The following is a 4,494-nucleotide window of genomic DNA, read 5'->3' as shown; positions in this document are numbered from 1 at the left end:
CTTCTCATGTCTTGTTTACAACACACCTGTTAATGCATCCCAGAATCACATTTGCTTTTTTTGCAACAGTATCACACTGTTGACTCATATTAAGCTTGTGGTCCACTATGACCCCTAGATCTCTTTCTGCCATACTCCTTCCTAGACAGTCTCTTCCCATTCTGTATGTGTGAAACTGATTGTTCCTTCCTAAGTGGAGCACTTTGCATTTATCTTTATTGAATTTCATCCTGTTTACCTCAGACCATTTCTCCAATTTGTTCAGATCATTTTGAATTTTGACCCTGTCCTCCAAAGCAGTTGCAATCCCTCCCAGTTTGGTATCATCCGCAAACTTAATAAGCGTACTTTCTATGCCAACATCTAAATCATTGATGAAGATATTGAACAGAGCCGGTCCCAAAACAGACCCCCTGCGGAACCCCACTTGTTATACCTTTCCAGCAGGATTGGGAGCCATTAATAACTACTCTCTGAGTACGGTTATCCAGCCAGTTATGCACTCACCTTACAGTAGCCCCATCTAAATTGTACTTTCCTAGTTTATCTATAAGAATATCATGCGAGACAGTATCAAATGCCTTACTAAAGCCTAGGTATATCACATCCACCGCTTCTCCCTTATCCACAAGGCTCGTTATCCTATCAAAGAATGCTATCAGATTAGTTTGACACAATTTGTTCTTTACAAATCCATGCTGGCTATTCCCTATCACCTTACCACCTTCCAAGTGTTTGCAGATGATTTCTTTAATTACTTGCTCCATTATCTTCCCTGGCACAGAAGTTAAACTAACTGGTCTGTAGTTTCCTGGGTTGTTTTTATTTCCCTTTTTATAGATGGGCACTATATTTGCCCTTTTCTAGTCTTCTGGAACCTCACCCATCTCCCATGATTTCCCAAAGATAATAGCTAGAGGCTCAGATACCTCCTCTATTAACTCCTTGAGTATTCTAGGATGCATTTCATCCGGCCCTGGTGACTTGCAGGCATCTAACTTTTCTAAGTGATTTTTTTACTTGCTCTTTTTTTATTTTATCTTCTAAACCTACCCTCTTCCCGTAAGCATTCACTATATTGGACATTCCTTCAGACTTCTCAGTGAAGACTGAAACAAAGAAGTCATTAAGCATCTCTGCCATTTCCAAGTCTCCCGTTACTGTTTCCCCCTCCTCACTGAGCAGTGGGCCTACCCTGCCCTTGGTCTTCCTCTTGCTTCTAATGTATTGATAAAAAGTCTTCTTGTTTCCCTTTATTCCCATAGCTAGTTTGAGCTCATTTTGTGCCTTTGCCTTTCTAATCTTGCCTCTGCATTCCTGTGTTATTTGCTTATATTCATCCTTTGTAATCTGACCTTGTTTCCATTTTTTATATGACGCCTTTTTATTTTGTAGGTCACGCAAGATCTCATGGTTAAGCCAAGGTGGTCTTTTGCCACATTTTCTATCTTTCCTAACCATCGGAATAGCTTGCTTTTGGGCCCTTAATAGCGTCCCTTTGAAAAACTGCCAACTCTCCTCAGTTGTTTTTCCCCTCAGTCTTGATTCCCATGGGACCTTACCTATCAGCTCTCTGAGCTTACCAAAATCCGCCTTCTTGAAATCCACTGTCTCTATTTTGCTGTACTCCCTTCTACCCTTCCTTAGAATTGCAAACTCTATGATTTCATGATCACTTTCATCCAAGCTTCCTTCTACTTTCAAATTCTCAATGAGTTCCTCCCTATTTGTTAAAATCAAGTCTAGAACAGCTTCCCCCCAGTAGCTTTTTCAACTTTCTGAAATAAAAAGTTGTCTGTAATGCAGTCCAGGAACTTATTGGATAGTCTGTGCCCCGCGGTGTTATTTTCCCAACATATATCTGGATAGTTGAAGTCCCCCATCACCACCAAATCTTGGGCTTTGGATGATTTTGTTAGTTGTTTGAAAAAAGCCTCATCCACTCCTTCCACCTGATTAGGTGGCCTGTAGTAGACTCCCAGCACGACATCACCTGTGTTTTTTACCCCTTTTAGCCTAACCCAGAGACTCTCAACACTTCCATCTCCTATGTCCATCTCCACCTCAGTTCAAGTGTGTACATTTTTAATATATAAGGCAACACCTCCATCTGTTCATGGTGCAGAGCTGAATTTTGCTAATCATGGGGCTCAAGCAGGTGTAAATATGAGGCAGAAATTGCACATTTCGAAGGAGAAAGAGAACACATTTCTTCAGCAGTTGATTTTTTAAAAACAATAGTGCATGTTTGAAGCTGCTCAGTAGGGTTTGTAATGTTAGAATATGTTCTGGGGAGATGGATTAATGGGCAAAGCACAAGTGAAGTAGTCAAAGATGCATAATAGTTACGTTTGTCACATGACTACCACTTCCATATATGGTCTTTGTGTACACACTATCTCTTGCTTTTAACTTTTTTTTGAACAGTTTCAAGCAATTTGCAGGAAAATGGGGAAAACCACTCTAAATAGGAAATGAATACTTAGCAACCAAGAATAATCTCCTGATGGTACATACAGATTCTAGAACTTGATAAAAGTTCATTGTCATCTAAGAAAAGTGCAACATTTGTTTAGATTTGTCTGGCTAAAAAAAAAACAACAGTCTGAAGTAGAGCAAGTAAAGAATTTGAATTACAAATACCATACAATGGATAGCATCAGCAGGCCTTTCCCAGTCTACTTAAGATAGGGGAAAATGCTTTTCTACTTTAAGATTTTTCTTATGAAAAAAATCAGTTATAGATGTCTTATGTCTGACTAAATTTGGGGTAAATTTGTACTAAACGTGTTTTATCCTCTGTTATGGCAGGACATGCCATAACAGAGGATAAAACACGTTTCATCTGTCCCCTTTGGGTGAGATGAAAAAAAAAATCCATTAGAACTAGCAGAAATTTCAGATTGCTATGTACTAGACTTTTGTATTAAAATGCTACAAGGCTATTAAACTGAAAGAAAAATATACTATGAACTTATAAATAATTATAAAAAAGCAATTTACCTTTTACTGTAGGTAACTGCAAACATTTTTTTACCACTAGTTCATTTTCAGTGAATACTGTTAAAAACTTAACAGTTGTTTTAGATAATTCCTTAGATAACCAAATTAATTTTGCTTACTTTTTTAAAGTATTCCAAATATTGCTTGCAATAAGGATAGAGCAGGATAGTTGATATTTATAAGTTGGCAAGTTTATAAGACGCCATTGAAAAAGCTTATTATTTCTTCATTTCAATTTTATAACAATAATGGAATGTAATGTTCAACTCCAAATTTACTCTAACCCAATCAAAACCAAATAGCCAGATTTCTTTATTCTGGACCACAGGTAACTGGATATAGTCATTTCCCCCCAAATCAATGCATTCCAGGGTTTGATCTCCTGTTTATCTGAAATTTAATTTTTCTGAAGATGCACAGTCTCTCAAAAACTTCAGCTAAATAGTTTTGATCTATTGTTTTGAGTCATTTGGAACTGTTGGGTGATACAGTGCTTGTCCAACTTAGTATTTTGTTCTTCCATTGCACCCTGAAGCTATGCTATACAGTGCCAAGAGAAAACGAATTCAGCAGTATAAATTAAAATAGGATTCCCATGACACAAACTGCAAAAATATGTTTTACTTATATAATGACTTTGCAGCAGTAACATGTCTCTGCTGCTGCCTTTTGACTCATGAGAGGCCTCATATACAGCCAACATTCAATGGCAGATAGCAAAGACAAAACAGTATTTTTAATTAATATTTTTTTCTGTTTCGATTGTGGTATTGCCTAACATTCCTTTTCATTGTTGCAATTACTCTCTTCTTTTTTCTTAGACATGTAACCTAAAAAAACCCAAACCATTTCCAAGTATAACTGTAATATTATAACATCCACTACTGTAATAATATTTTCTCTTTAAACTGCTCCACAAATTTATATCATCCTTGTGCAAGGGTCATGATAATCTTCTGTGTTGTTTCAGTTTTAGCACATGTGCTTCTGGAGCAAGCATTTATATTCCAGTTTATAGAAAGCTATAAATGCTCATACTAGAATTTCCTTGCTATTTGAGAGTACACTGTTTCAGGAGCAAAGGGTTTGTCACCCTCTAAGCATCAGGGGAGCAACTGCAGAGTGCTTCAAACACAGGCCTTTTGACTTCCAAGGAGCATTAGGATATTATCAGACTTCAGCAACCCAGAACAGTGAGACAATGGCGGAAGTCTAGCTGCAGGCAAGTCACTACATTTAAGTTATTGCAGTCAACTACTACATTGCAACTACAATACTACTAGTAAATGATTAAAACGTTCAGTCAAAGGCCTTCTTCTAGCACCCAAGAAGTCTAAGCAGCTAGGGGACTTACCAAACCTAAATGAGATAAAAAGCAATCCATTGAAGCAGACATTTATTTTTTCCTAAATAAAGAATTTTATACTTTACAAAAATAGACTTAAAATGACTGTTTAGTAGTGAGACACGAAGATGTGAAGTTAATGAAGG

General features: G+C 37.2%; 1 non-coding gene across 1 annotated transcript; it reads right to left on the bottom strand.

The window, feature by feature from the left end:
- Positions 1-3,891: 3,891 nt before the first annotated feature.
- On the bottom strand, positions 3,892-3,999 carry LOC115647304. Its single transcript, XR_003999263.1, has one exon. It is a non-coding gene; the product is annotated as a U6 spliceosomal RNA (small nuclear RNA).
- Between the last annotated feature and the right edge of the window lie 495 nt (positions 4,000-4,494).

This window comes from Gopherus evgoodei, chromosome 2 (assembly GCF_007399415.2).
Source record: "Gopherus evgoodei ecotype Sinaloan lineage chromosome 2, rGopEvg1_v1.p, whole genome shotgun sequence".
NCBI classification, from domain to species: Eukaryota; Metazoa; Chordata; order Testudines; family Testudinidae; genus Gopherus; species Gopherus evgoodei.
The sequence above is the reverse complement of the archived record's forward strand: the minus strand, read 5'-3'. Positions and strand labels throughout refer to the sequence as shown.